Here is a 15,389-nt window from a genome sequence, read left to right as displayed (position 1 = left end):
GGCTTCGCGATCGGGTCCCGAGGTGGGCATGGCATCGCGGTTCGCTCAGAGTTCCAGTAACTCCGACCTGCCGTCAGACCTTCACCCCGTGGCGGAACCTCAGCTTTCTACGGGCCGGAGTTCCCCTAGAACGAGTTTCCAGGCATGTTGTCGTCTCCACAGATGCCTCTGCCACGGGCTGGGGCGCCATGTGCAAAGGACATGCAGCCGCGGGTTCCTGGACAGGACCCCAGCGCCTCATGCATGTCAATTGCCTCGAGTTGCTGGCAGTACGCCTTGCCCTGCACCGCTTCCACGCGTTGCTCCTGGGTCAACACGTACTTGTCCGCTCGGACAATACCGCGACTGTAGCGTACATCAACCGTCAGGGTGGTCTACGCTCTCGCCGTATGTCGCAACTCGCACGCCACCTCCTCTTATGGAGTCAGAAGCACCTGAGGTCCCTTCGTGCTATTTACATTCCAGGAGTGCGGAACCTTGCAGCCGACGAGCTGTCACGGCTCCGGCCAACCTCTGGCGAAATGCCGACTACATCCCCAGTCGGTCCAGCTGAGTGGCTCCTGGACGGGACGAGGCAGGTTTGAGTACCCTGCCACCAGCGGTGGCGGCTACCATCACTTCCGCTAGAGCATCGTCCACGAGACATGTCTATGCGTTGAAGTGGAACCTCTTCGTTAACTGGTGCTCTTCTCGCCGAGAAGACCCCAGGAGATGCTCGATCAGTGTTGTGCTTTCCTTCCTGCAAGATGGGTTGGAGCGAAGGCTGTCTCCCTCCACCCTGAAGGTGTATGTGGCCGCTATCGCCGCATATCACGAAGCAGTTGAAGGTAAGTCTCTTGGAAAACACGACCTGATCATCAGGTTCCTGAGAGGAGCGAGGAGACTGAATCCTCCTCGCCCTCCTCTCGTTCCCTCTTGGGACCTCTCAGTGGTCTTAAATGCCCTGCAGAGGGCTCCCTTTGAGCCTCTGCAATCAGCTGAGCTTAAGATCCTGTCAATGAAGACAGCGCTCCTGGTTGCGTTGGCCTCCATCAAGAGGGTAGGGGACCTGCACGCATTCTCCGTTGACGAAGCGTGCCTGGAGTTCGGGCCCGGCCACTCTCACGTGATCCTGAGACCCCGGCCTGGATATGTGCCCAAGGTTCCCACCACTCCCTTCCGGGACCAGGTGGTGAACCTGCAAGCGCTGCCCCGGGAGGAGGCAGACCCAGCCTTGGCACTGCTCTTTCCAGTACGCGCACTCCGTGCTTACGTAGACAGGACGCAGTGTTTCAGGACCTCAGACCAGCGCTTTGTCTGTTATGGTGGGAAGCTAAAGGGAAAGGCTCTCTCCAAACAAAGGTTGTCTCACTGGATAGTGGACGCCATTGCTTTGGCATACCAGCAGCAAGGTCGACCATGCCCCCTTGGTGTGACCGCCCACTCCACCCGGAGTGTGGCGTCCTCTTGGGCTTTAGCGCGTGGCGCCTCGCTGACAGACATCTGCAGAGCTGCAGGCTGGGCGACACCTAACACATTCACCAGATTTTACAATCTCCGAGTGGAGCCACTCTCCGCCCATGTACTGTCTTTTTCAAGCTAACAAGGGAGCTGTTAGGTGTCTCGCTTGCTCGCCACTCCACTCCACGGACTGGATACATGCGATATTTCCTCAGGTAGCTTCCTCTCTGAAGCCCTGAGTTCCTCCAGCACTGTTGACGCTGGCGCCAGTGTCTATTGCCTGTGCGTCGGCTAGGTGCCTCCGTGTGCATGGTTCCTCCTCCGAGCAACCCCCACATGTGTATTTTCCACTGTAAGCCTCTTTGACCGTGTGTCTTTCCCTCGGCAAGTCACCTGCCACTCCTGGAGTTGAAAGTAGATGCCACCCCACGGGCTGGTCACTCCAGTGTTCCTCCATATGTAGCCCCCTCGGGCCATATGTGTATTCTTAAGTCCTCCCTACGGGTAGGCATGCTGCGGCATATCTCCCCTGAGATATGCTTCCCAGTGTACCTTGGTATTCCTGTGTTATGTAGGACTCCTTCGTCCGTGCCTATACCACGACAGGGAGGGCAGACTTCGCAGGGCACTGGAAGACAGCTGTGAAGGTGGCGTGATTACACGGGGACCCCCATTCTCCGTCATCCGACGTAACTCGGAGTGACTACGAAAGGGAACGTCTCGGTTACGGATGTAACCCTCGTTCCCTGAGTAGGGAATGGAGACGTTACGTCTCCCTGCCACTTCCGCTGTACCGCTGGGTAGACGCCTGAGTTCAGTCTCGGCTCCTCAGCGAAGACATGATCTGCTGTTGCAGGTGTCTCTCCTTAAATACTCACGCGGTGAGGCGGAGATACATTATGCAAATTCCGCAGACCCATGGCATTTCTTTGCCATTGGCTCGTTTTTTAATACTCGAAGAGGATTGGCTTTCTGGCGAAACCCCCATTCTCCGTCATCCGACGTAACGTCTCCGTTCCCTACTCAGGGAACGAGGGTTACATCCGTAACCGAGACGTTTTTCAACCTACACAATCATGCAAAAAACCTTGGAGTCCATTTTGATCCCCTTCTCCAATTCGATAAGCATGTAAATGCAGTTGTAAAGAGTAGCTACTTTCAACTCCAATCAATAGCAAAAGTGAAAAACTTTCTCTCTAGTAAAGACCTTGAAATTGTGATTCATGCACTAATTTCGTCTCGATTGGACTACTGTAATTCTCTGTACGTTGGCCTACCTCAAACTACACTGTCTCGGGTACAGATGGTTCAAAACTCAGCAGCCAGATTGTTAACAGGAACTAAGAAAAGGGATCATATCTCCCCTGTTCTTGCCTCATTGCATTGGCTACCAATAAAATTTAGAGTCGACTTTAAGATCCCTCTTTTTGCATATCAGGCTCTACATAACTCGGCCCCAGATTATATTTGTGATCTTATTAGACCATACACAGCTTCTAGGTCACTAAGATCTTGTCAGTCACTTTTATCTGTCCCTTTCTCTCGGTGTAAATCAAGAGGTGATAGAGCTCTGTTGTCGCGCCAAAGCTCTGGAACAGTTTACCTTTAACCGTCAGGACCTCTCCATCTTTGGTTGCTTTTAAATCCAGCTTAAAAACCTATTTTTACTCTCTTGCGTTCGAGTAAGGTCATGTATTTATTTTTAAATTAGTCGGTGTTCTACGGGTTGTATACGTATATACACCAAATGATTTTGCTACTTGCTTTTATCTCTTTTTTATTTTTTATTTTTTTTATTTGATTGAATTATTTTATTGTACTGGAAAGCACTTTGGATCAACTATGGTTGTGTTAAACTTGTAAACTTGTGCTCTATAAATAAAGTTTGACTTGACTTGACTTTCGTTTTTCAATTAGGCTACGAGTTAAAAAAGGAAAAGGGAATGGACGCAAAAGTACACCGAAGGTAGTGGGAGGGAGTGTCTGTTGTGAGTTTAGGGGGCACGTCAGCCAGAGATGTAGTGTGTGTGTGTGTGAGTGAGTGAGTGGTAAGTGGCTCAGAACACGTAGGTGACGGGCTTCCTCTGTTCCCTTAGGGTAACGGTGGAGCTCAAGACGAGCCACGAGGATCTCCAGGAGAATAACTCCATACGACGTGAGGGCTGGCGTTCTCTACTCCTTCCAGACGGCAGTGGAACCCAGAGGAGGCTGGCATTCTCTACTCCTTCCAGACGGCAGTGGAACTCAGGGGCTCAGGCAAAGGGACCTTCAGGTAAGTGGCTCAGAGCACGTAGGTGACGGGCTTCCTCTGTTCCCTTAGGGTAACGGTGGATTCAAGAATGCGACGATAAGGCGACTGCATAGGGGGGTTATTCGAGAAAACAAACGTGCCTTCCCATCAGCAGGTTCAACCTCACAAAAGAGAGAAACCGCAAACAAGTGCGGATCTTCCAATATGTCACAATGCCTCCATAAACTCAATCACGATGTTTGTACAACAATCTGGAATTAGGTACTGAACTCCTCATAAATGACGATCTTCACAATGCCTCCGTAAACTCAATCACGATGTTTGTACATCAATCTGGAATTAGGTACTTAACTCTTCATGAATGACGTTCTTCACACTCACGATCAGTGTTGGTCAAGTTACTTGGAAATAGTAATTAGTTACTGATTACTTCTCCAAGAAAGTAATCCAGTTACTTTACTGATTACTTATTTTCAAAAGTAATTAGTTACTTTACTAAGTTACTTTTCAAAAACATGATGCACGACCTGAATACGCTATAAAGCAATAGGCCTTTCAGCCTAATTCTATTCTTTCTGCATATTCCATCATGTAAAATTTTATCAAATGAAACACTCTCTTTTTTTAAACTTGTTTTACTAGTTTCAATATTTTAACTTTATGCACATTGCATCAAGCAAAAATTAAATTAAATGCAACAGTCTCAGACTTTTGATGAACATTTAAACCTATTTTCTCCACATTCCACCATATTTTAATGAAATAAAGTCCTTCTTCTGTTAACTTATATTTCTGCATATTCCAGCATATAAAATAAATATATTTTTTGTAAAATCCTTCATTCGAATAGATGTATATAAATTACAGCAATAAAATAATTAAAATGAAAGTCTCTCCTGACTGAATTCCAAATTATTAACACTTACGTCTTTTAACAGTAAAGTGCAGAGAGGAGTAAAAATTAGTTTACCAAAACAGCCATGTCATGTCAGTTGGGGGTTCATTTTTTAGTAAGTTTCACATTCCTGTGCCGGCTTGCTAGGTGCTTGCTCAGATTTGAGGTGGAATTTTGACATTCTCCAACGGGGGTCCTGTTTCTAGATCAGGATGCTCTCTGCACACGCAAGGTCTCTCGCTCGCTCTCCCTCTCTGCGGGTGCGCGCGCTACACTCTGTCTCGCATGCACGCTCGCTCTAGATTCCGGAAGATTTTAACTAATTTGCTGTATAACTAGTCGATCACGAGTGGCTCAACAGGTAGATCTATAGATAAACTCATCTTTCAGGCATTTGACCGACCGGGTTGACACTTCAGCGTGAGAAATGGGGGGTGTGTGGCGTGTGAGACCAATCAAATGCGTGTCTCTCTCCCGCGCTCCATGTTGTCTTTTGTTCAACACTACACATTTCGGTGTTTACCACTGACGTCGCGGCGCTCATAAGTCATTGTCACTCACGCACGACTCATGGCACGAGACAGTCTCACGAAACAAAATGACGGTTAACTAACGCAGTAACGCAGCCTGCTTACGGGAAAAAAAAACAGTAATCTAATTACTGTTTTTGCAATTGTAATCCCTTACTTTACTCGTTACTTGAAAAAAGTAATTGGATTAGCGTTACTGCCCATCAGTGCTCACGATGCCAATCTTCTCCCCAGCCAACTCGGGTGTCCTCCATCGCTTGTTCTCTCACTCGCTCTCTTTCATCCTGTGCTTTGTATCCTCCACTTCACATCCTCCTTTTCCTCCCCCCCTCTTCGGTTCTCCAACCTCCGCCGTGCCCGTTCTTTCTTGCCCGTATTCGTCTCCCCTCCTAACCACTCAACCCACTTTTATATCCTCTCCAAACATACACGCTCTCGTTTGCCACCCTAATCAACTCTAATTTCGTTCAGCTGTGAATAATTTCTCCGTGTTTTCTCCTTAGGTCGGCCATGACGGTAAACCGGAACCGGCCTGGTGTTACCCCGGAAGTGCTCCCCCGGGGGACTATGCGCTAAAATTTTGGTTCCGGCTTCGTCACCCGGTGACAAAACCATCATAGTATAATAAAATATATTTATATATTACTACTGTAGAGCTATATTAAATTATTATGGGATCTCATTCAAGGTTTTTGGAATATTTACATTTTTAAATAATTTTGTTTCTGTATTTTTAAAATGAACATTTTAATGACTGTATATTTATCAAAAATGAGTTCTTTAATTTATCAAAATAAACTGAAAATAGTACAAATGTGTTTTTCTTTTTCTTTCTTTTTTGCTAAAGTGATTGTTTTGAACAATTATTAACTTAGACATTATTAAAAACATATTGTTTTTGCTAAAGTATTTGTATCAATACTGTGTGTCTTTTGCCCCATGCTGGTTTTACCCCGTGTGTCTTTTGCCACCTCATACATTTATAAGATTTTTATACAAACAAACCACTTTTATAATTTATTTTCACACAAAATATGTTGCTCCAGCAATGTTCAAAACAAACATATATATTTTTTCTGCAATCATACACTATGTGAGTAGTGAAAACGTACTCGGTTCTCTCTAGATGAGGGAACGAGTGTTGCGTAAGCTAGCTTACGCTACGGGAAAATCCATTTTCTCGAGAATACTGAAGCCAAAAAATTATCCTTAATTTTACAGTAATTTAAAATGCATTTCTGCACAGAGCAGACCTAGGCGAGGCAGCTCGCACGCCTATTGGTTGCTCTGCTGCAACTTATCGTGGGACTGTACGTGACGTAAGCACCAATGAGGGCGTGGGCGCCCGCACGCGTCACGTCCCGCCAGAAGGGGCGTGGCTTATGTCTATATAAGCAGAGTCCAGATAGGGTGTTCTTTGGTTTTTCATACTGAAGCGAAAGCAGAACGCAGCACAAGCACGGCAGGGTTACGCAACACTCGTTCCCTCATCTAGAGAGAACCGAGGTTACATTAGTAACCGAGTACGTTCTCTTACGAGAGTACTCTCGTGTTGCGTAAGCTAGCTTACGCTACGGGAACCCAATGTAAAGCGTTGTGTGTGCTAAGGTCGTCCACACATGGCCCCAAGGGCATGTAAAGTAAACCCAGCCGAAGCACTACCGAGGCCGAATCCATAAGGCCTAGCATCCTCTGAAAGTTTTTGAGAGGGAGAAAACTGCCGACCTTGAAAGACGCTGCTGAGCGTTGTACCGCAGCACGCGCTGTGACATCAGCCGCGCTGTCATTGATACAGAGTCTAAGTCTGTTCCCAGAAAGGAAATTTTTTGGCTGGGAGACAGCGAGCTCTTGGTCCAGTTGACTTGGAGACCCAAAACTTGCAAATGGCTGAGTAATAAAGCCCTGTGTGCTATCAGCTCTGTCTCTGACTGGGCTAGAATTAGCCAGTCATCCAAATAGTTCAGTATTCGCATCCGCCGTAGTCTCAGGGGGGCGAGCACCGCGTCCATGCGCTTCGTGAATGTACGGGGTGCTAAAGATAGACCGAACGGCAGGATGGTGTACTGATAGCTCTGGCCCTCGAAGGCGAATCGCAAGAAAGGCCTGTGATGGGGCGTTATCTGGATCTGAAAATAGGCATCCTTCAGATCCACTAAGATAAACCAGTCCCACGGGACTCTTTTGAACGATCTCTGCATGAGGGCTTTGTTCAAGCGCCTGAGATCTAAGGTGGGTCTGAGACCGCCATCTTTTTTGGGGACAAGGAAATACCTGCTGTAGAAACCTGATTCGCTCTGTATCAGAGGGACGGTTTCTATGGCCCCTTTTTTCAGCAGTTTCGCTATCTCGGCACGAAGTAGAAGCTACTTCGTCTTTCACCGTATTTTCGACCCTGGCTCGAAAGCGCGGAGGTCTGCGAACGAACTGCAGCGAATAGCCTCGCTTTATAGTGTTCAGTACCCATTCTGACACGCCCGGGATCATTTCCCATGCTTTCATACTTAAAGCTAGAGGGAGAATGGTATCTGGGCTCTGGCCGCTGCGTGTGTGTGACACACAGCATGCAGTGTTTGCCCGCTCTCTACACACAGAACACATTTCGTGTTTATTGATAAGAGCCCTGAGTGAGTGTGTGTCACAGGGCAACCCGTGTTTGTGAGTAGGGATGAGCACTGTGGGCACATTTCCTACATTTAAAACACACGCGGCGTGAGCCGGTTTTATTGATGTGGGCCATTAATGAATGTGTGTCATTGAACGGGCCGTGCTTATGTGTAGGGGTGAACACTGGGAAGTGGGCACATTTCCTACATTTATAACACCATTAGCGTGAGCTAGGGATGTGACGGTGAGGATTGTTTCACACCGGTTAATCGACGTGTTACAACACCGGTAATACCGGTATCACCGGCGGGGGCTTTTAAATCGCTCATTTAAAGGCACATGTAAAATGCACGCGTTTGCACGGGCATGCATGCATAATGGTGGTCGTGCGGAGCAACACTATTTTGTTATTGTGCGCTGAATTGCCGCTCATTTGAAAATGAAACTAATTTTTTACATCGCTTATAAAAAGCTGGTGCAGCAGTGTGCACTTCACTTTCACTTATATACATTAGCGTCGGTGGATTTGCACTTGTCTTTAACTGAGGCAATCTCTCACCACACATTAGAGCCACAAAACGGTAGGCCTATTGTTTAATTTTCTTTGACAGACCAAATTTGAAAGTTGAGACTTTGTTTCATATTAAATATTACCTGCTCGGTCCTGTCTGTCAGCACGTTGTCAGTGTCATATGGCTACGTGAGTTGCACGTATAAAATTAAGTTAACGAACAACCTCGATCCATCAGGAAACGCCATAGGTCGCTGAATTTCACTGAGCTTCATGAAGAGTTTTTCTTTTGCGTGAAGAAGCCGTTCGCCGGAGATGTGTTAAAGATAGCAGTGTGCATTCATGATTATTAGGCTGCCGGTGTAATAATCCTCCTGGCTCCGGGTCTGAGTGAGTCATTTACTCTCTTACCTTTGTTCTTTTATTAACTTTAATGACACTTTAAGACCAGCTGCTGACAGAGACGCGATCGACACGCGTCCCATTTTCTCTCAAATCTCTACGTTAATTTAAGACTTTATTTAAATCATTTAAGACTGCTCTTATGAGGACACTCAACAAAACTGACATTTTGGCATAATTTGTGTGTGTTATGGTTTGTTCAAGCCCGAGAGAGAACTCGATACTGATGCGCGTCTTTCCTGTGGGTCGGGCGCGCGCGCGCGTGTGTGTGTAGGCAGGACAGCGCGGTCTCTTTAGTCTTGTTGCGCTTAATATCACCTATATAGGCCTATATATAATTTTTTTTTTCGGTGTCGCGGTGGACAAGTGATGAAACCGGTGTTGCGCCTGAACACCGGTAACACCGACTACCGTAGCAAGCCTAGCGTGAGCCGGTTTTATTGATGTGGGCCGTGAATGAGTGTGTGTCATTGAACAGGCCGTGCTTATGTGTAGGGGTGAACACTGGGAAGTGGGCACATTTCCTACATTTATAACACCATTGGCGTGAGCCGGACAAACAGACATAATGCTCTTTTTGAGATTTATCTGGGTGGTCGTGAAAACGGCCTTTGGGTACAGGCGAGCGGGTCGTATAACGGGCTCGTTGGCTGTAAAATACACTTCTCCAGTCGCCTCTGTTGAGGGAACTGAGAGAGCGAAGCGTGCTGTCTTTGATGGCGGTCCGGCCGCGGCGGGACTCAGCCATCTTTGTCTTCTCTGGGTGGTCAGGAAGACTTTGAGGGCTCAGGCTTCAGCGCTATCTTGGACCTGTGTCCCCGGGAAGGATGCGGCCTGTAGCGGCTCGAAAAGCGCGAGCGCTGCTGAGGACCCCTCGGATGACGGCGCTGTGAAGCTGGCGGCGGAGGCGGCGGTGGCGCTGTGTTCCACTTAGGCGGCTGCTGTTTTGAGCGACCTGTCGCGGAACTGGAGCGTCTGGGAATGAAGTGTCGCATGGCTTGCGACGTCTTCTGCACCTCCGAATAGCGCTGAGTGAAGCCTTTAACCGCCGGGCCGAAGAGACCGGACGGAGACACAGGTGCGTCGAGGAAAGAGGCTCTGTCTTACTCCTTCATGTCGGACAAAGTTAGCCACAAGTGTCTCTCAGTGACAGTGAGAGACGCCATGTTCCTCCCTGTTGCTGAGTTCCTGCGTGTTGTTCCTGCCTGTGCAGTGGACTTGGTGGCTCGTAGCGCTAAGTCCGTGGCGCTTCTGAGGTCCGTGAAATTTTCCGGATTCGGGCCCGCCTCGTCCATGGTGCGGAGAAGGTTGGCCTGATAAATTTGAAGCACTGCCATAGAATGAAGCGCTAAGGCAGCCTGACCGGCGGCGGCATAGGCGCGACCGATGAGAGCCGAAGTAGTCCTGCAGGCTTTCGAGGGCAGAGCGGGTTTGGACTCCAGCTGAGGGCGGGCATAGATGCGTGGCTACCGCTTCCTCGACCGGAGGAATGGAGAGGTAGCCATTGTCTTTCATGCCGTCAACAACAGAGAGCGTCGAAGAGACAGTAGACCGCAGCCTGGCAGAAAATGGCGCCTTCCAGCTTTTAGATAGCTCTGCGTGTAATTCCGGCAGGAAGGGAGTGGGCCTCGTGTGAAGCGTCGAGCGTCGTCCAGGCAGGAAACAGCCGTCAAGCCTGCTGGGTGCGGGTTCCTTGGGCAGCGACCAATCGAGGCCGAGGTCCTCCATGGCCTTAGTAATAAGGCGGAGAAGTTCAGCGTCGTAGCTAGGCCGCACACCGCTCGACTCTTGCAGGGAAGGAGCGGGGTCCGGAATGGAGCCCGACCATCCTCCACTCTCTGAGGCGATGAGAGAACAGTTGTCCTCTGCCGCGATGTCCCCGTCAAACTCATGTTGCACGGCGGGAGCGGTAGGGCGCTGGCCGGGGAATTAGCCGGCATGCATTCGTCCACAGGGATGACCTCCGGGGCTTTCTGTGAACGGCGCTTCTTACGGCGCGGCCCAGACGAGAGAAGCGGAGGGGCGGGGTCCTCGCTGAAGGTGGCTAGTCGAGCCCACAGAGTCGAAATAGTCATGGCGTCGCATTCCGAGCAGCTGCCCTTGGAAAGCGCGTGGTCCACATGGTTGAATCCCAGACAGGAAACGCACAGGATGTGGCGATCCCCGTCGCTGAGGGCGCACTTTGAAAGCACTTTGAAAATCGAGGCATTTGAAACAACGCTTCGGCTCTTTTAGGAGAAGGTGTGTCGCGGGGCGAACACGGAATGCAATAAAGGATATGGGCGCCGGATAGCGCAGCAGGAACGGCGGTTGAAGCAGCGAGGAGATGGCCGGCCTCTGGTCTGCGAAGCAGATGGCTCGTTCCGCTGTAGAGCACGTGTACGGCGCAGGCTTCTCCGGAGAGTCAGCGATGTGTACACTTCGATGAAAAAGATGAAAAAACCAAAGAACACCCTATCTGGACTCTGCTTACATAGACATAAGCCACGCCCATTCTGGCGGGACGTGACGCGCACGGGCGCCCGCGCCCTCATTGGTGTTTACGTCACGAACAGTCCCTCGATAGTTTGCAGCAGTTGCTACAGAGCAACCAATAGGCGCGCGAGCCGCCTTGACTAGGTCTGCTCTGTGCAGCAATGCGTTTTAAATTAATGCAAAATTAAGGATAATTTTTTGGCTTCAGTATTCTCGAGAAAAGAGATTTTCCCTTAGCGTAAGCTAGCTTACTCAACACGAGAGTACTCTCGTAAGAGAACTGTTTAATTTTCTCATAATATACATTTGCACATCACCACTTGCAATTTCAATGATTCTCAAACGACCCGTCAGATGAATCAATCTCTCTAAATCCCTTCTTTCCGCGAGCTGCTCTGCTCTGATTGGCCAGACAGCTCCGTCTGTTATGACTGATTTACCGCGTGTCGAAAACAAAAATGCCCATTGCCATAACAACGTCAGCTCAGGCATCCTACACCGTAAACTAAACACAGTAACGAACAATGACGTCGATTTTACCATATCAATCCGAGCCTGAGTCCGATGATAAAACATTGGAAAACATATTCATTCAACCAGAACCTCCATCGCAAGGACAACTCGAGCAGGACGTTTCTCAGTGATACACTACTCAGTTTAAGTTACATTATGAGATGTTGCAACTGTAATTCCTCACCATAAGCATTAACAAGTGCATCAACAAACCAATTATTTTACTTGTATTTATTTATTTACCGAGTATTTTTCTAATTTATTGCGGTGAACATGTGGAAACTGTAACAGTGGATACATTAGCCAAGCTCTAGCGTGAATGACTGATGTAACATAATTATATGTACCTGTGACAAAGGCCAGCAGAGCGGGCCGGAGATTGTGTAGTACATAAGCACATGATAGAGAGGGAAAGAGCGAAACCGGTCTGTGTGAAATGGGAGCAAGGCGGGAACTTCCAGATTGTAAAATCTGACAAAGGTGGAGGGGGAAGCCCATCCCGCTGCCACACAAATGTCATGAATGGAAATTCCGCTGGACCATGCCCACGATGAGGCCATGCCTCTAGTGGAATGAGCCCTGATGCCCAGAGGGCATGGCAGGTCTTTTGATGCGTATGCGGCTGCAATGGCATCAACAATCCATCTGGATAGAGTCTGTTTCGAGGCGGCCAACCCCTTGGTGCGCCCACCGAACGAAACAAAAAGCTGCTCGGATCGTCTGACCGGAGCAGTGCGAGTAATGTATAATCTCAGGGCCCTGACCGGACACAGGAGATTAGAGTCAGATTCGCTATCGGATGCAGGCAAAGCCGATAGGGAAATAACTTGTGCCCTGAACGGGGTACCAATCGCTTTTCGGACATAACCATGTCTAGGTTTGAGAACGACTAAGGAGTCATTGGGCCCAAACTCGAGACAGGAAGCGCTAATGGACAGCGCATGAAGGTCTCCCACACGTTTTACTGACGCGAGCGCGAGCAGAAAAACTGTTTTGAGCGAAAGGTATTTGAGGTCCACGGTGTTTAGCGGTTCGAATGGAGGGGCTTTCATAGCTTCGAGAACTATGGAAAGGTCCCAAATCGGCACCGAAGGGGGGCGTGGGGGGTTCATCCTTCTAGCTCCTCTGAGGAAGCGGATGACCAAGCCATCTTTGCCCAGTGACTGGCCGCGCCGGGGTTCAACGAATGCTGCGACGGCTGCCACATACACCTTGAGAGTGGACGGGGACCTGCCCTTGTCCAACATCTCTTGGAGAAAAACTAGCAAGGAAGGAACCTCGCATAACCGTGGGTCCAAGTTTCTGTCGGTGCACCATTTAGAGAACACAGACCATTTAGACGCATAGAGCCTTCTAGTAGAAGCCGCTCTAGCCTGTATGATCGTGTTTAACACTCCCTCTGGCAAAGCAATGGGTAGTTGTTGATCACCCACGCATGTAGCGCCCAGCGCTCTGGGTGGGGATGCCAGATCGTGCCGCGAGGTTGGGAGAGGAGATCTGCTCTGATTGGAATGGGCCACGGGGCTGTCTGTGACAGCTGAGTGAGCTCCGGAAACCAAGTCTGACCCTCCCAACGCGGGGCTATGAGGAGCACCGAGTGGCGTGTTTCCCTGATTCTCTGAAGCACCTGTGGTAGCAGAGAAACCGGCGGGAATGCATAAAGCGGGCGGCTGGGCCAGGTCTGGGCTAGCGCGTCCTCGCTCTTTGAGAAAAACATTGGGCAGTGGGTGTTCTCTTCTGAGGCGAAGAGTCCACCTCTGCTCTGCCGAATATTCGCCACAGCTTTTGGACTGTAAGAGTGTGCAGGGGGGAATGGGGAATGGGGGTTCCTGGACAGACTGTCTGGACCGTCGTTCAGATGACCCGGCACGTGCGTCGCTCTGAGCGAGAGCAGGTGACACTGAGACCAAACTAAGATGCGTTCTGTCAGCCGGAAGAGATTCCTGGATCTGACTCCGCCCTGACGGTTTAGATAGGAGACCACGGCTATATTGTCCGAACGGATCAGCACGTGGTGACCGTGAATGCGCGGAAGAAAGCGCGTGAGCGCGTTCTCGACCGCCCGCATCTCCAAACAGTTTATGTGGAGGAGGCTCTCCTGAGCTGACCAGGGGCCGAAGGCCGGTGAGCCCTCGCAGACAGCACCCCAACCCGTGTTGGATGCGTCTGTCGAGATGACTTTTCGGCGAGAAAGGGTCCCCATGGAAACGCCCCGCTGAAACCATTCTGCCACAGTCCATGGCTGCAGAGCTGTGATACGGGTCTGCGTTACTTTTATCAGCTGGCGGCCCGTGGTCCACGCATGGTGAGACACACGGCTCTTCAACCAGAGCTGAAGCGGGCGCATGCGCAGTAACCCCAGCTGGAGCACCGCGGAGGCTGAGGCCATGTAACCCGACGCCTTCTGAAAAGTTTTCAGAGGTGTGAGTCTGTACATCTGAAAAGATGCGGCGAGACGCTGAACACGGCGCGCGCGCTGTGTTGACAGACCAGTCGTCATCGTGACCGAGTCTAGCTCTATACCCAAGAAGGAGATAGTCTGACTGGGTTGTAGTGCGCTCTTTGTCCAATTGACAGAGAGGCCCAAAGCTTTCAGATGGTCGAGGAGAACTGTACGATGAGACAGTAGCTCTCTCTGTGATTGTGCCAAAATCAGCCAGTCATCCAAAAAGTTCAGTATTCGCAGCCCCTGACTCCGCAGGGTGGGCGAGCGCCGCATCCAAGCACTTCGTGATCGTACGGGGTGCTAGGGATAGGCTGAACGGAAGGACGGTGTATTGATAAACCTGGCCTTCGAAGGCGAAACTTAAGAATGGCCTGTGAAGGGGTTTTATCTGAATCTGAAAGTAAGCATCTTTCAGATCTAGTGAAATGAACCAGTCCCCCTGGCGCACATGCGCGAGGAGTTTTCTGATAGTGAGCATTTTGAACGGTCTCTTCATGAGAACTTTGTTCAGAAATCTGAGGTCTAAGATTGGTCTGAGGCCGCCGTCTTTCTTGGGAACCAGAAAATAACGGCCGTAAAACCCCGACTCGCTCATAGACAGAGGAACTCTCTCTATAGCCACTTTGCACAATAGTTTTGCTATCTCCGAACGGAGCAGTGTCACTGCTAGAGTTCTCAACGGGCCTGAAAATTACAACCCGACCCGACCCGGCCCGTGGCTTTTAAAGCCCGGACCCGATGTAACCCGACACATCAACATGAATTATCTGCCCGAACCTGACCCGCGGCCCGACGCCACCCTTTTGATCGGTGAGTGATGTATGTAGAATAGAATGTATTCTATGACTGCTGCGCTTGACGCAGAGAGAGAGAGAGCCCCGGCCGCGCGCGCGCGCACTCTCACGTCTCACACATTCCGCCCATCCAGCTGACATAAACCACATTTCAATAAACGAAAAAAAACTATCCAGTGATTAAATGTTTTCTGTATTGACGCAAATCTTGTGCGATGTCCTAAACTGCCGAGATAATCACACAACGTGTCGCGCCGCCCCTGAGCAACGGTGATTTCACCTGCAGCAAGTTTACTTTTCACCAACTCCATCTTCTTCTCCGGGCTAAAGACGTGCACGCAGCGGCGTCAGGTCTGGCCTCGCATCGCGATGCACGTTGCACGCAGCAGCCAGACTTTCTTTACAGTGAACAGCAGCGATGAATAATAAATGTTTTTTTTTTCTTTCACTGTACAATTCAAAAGATTAAGCCCGAGGTCCGACCCGACCCGAGTCATTTGCAAATATTTTCGGCCCGAACCCGCGGGT

The sequence above is a fragment of the Rhinichthys klamathensis genome, unplaced genomic scaffold (genome assembly GCF_029890125.1).
Source record: "Rhinichthys klamathensis goyatoka isolate OS25496 unplaced genomic scaffold, OSU_Roscu_1.1 h1tg000102l_1, whole genome shotgun sequence".
Taxonomy (NCBI): domain Eukaryota; kingdom Metazoa; phylum Chordata; class Actinopteri; order Cypriniformes; family Leuciscidae; genus Rhinichthys; species Rhinichthys klamathensis.
This window is presented reverse-complemented; position numbering follows the sequence as displayed.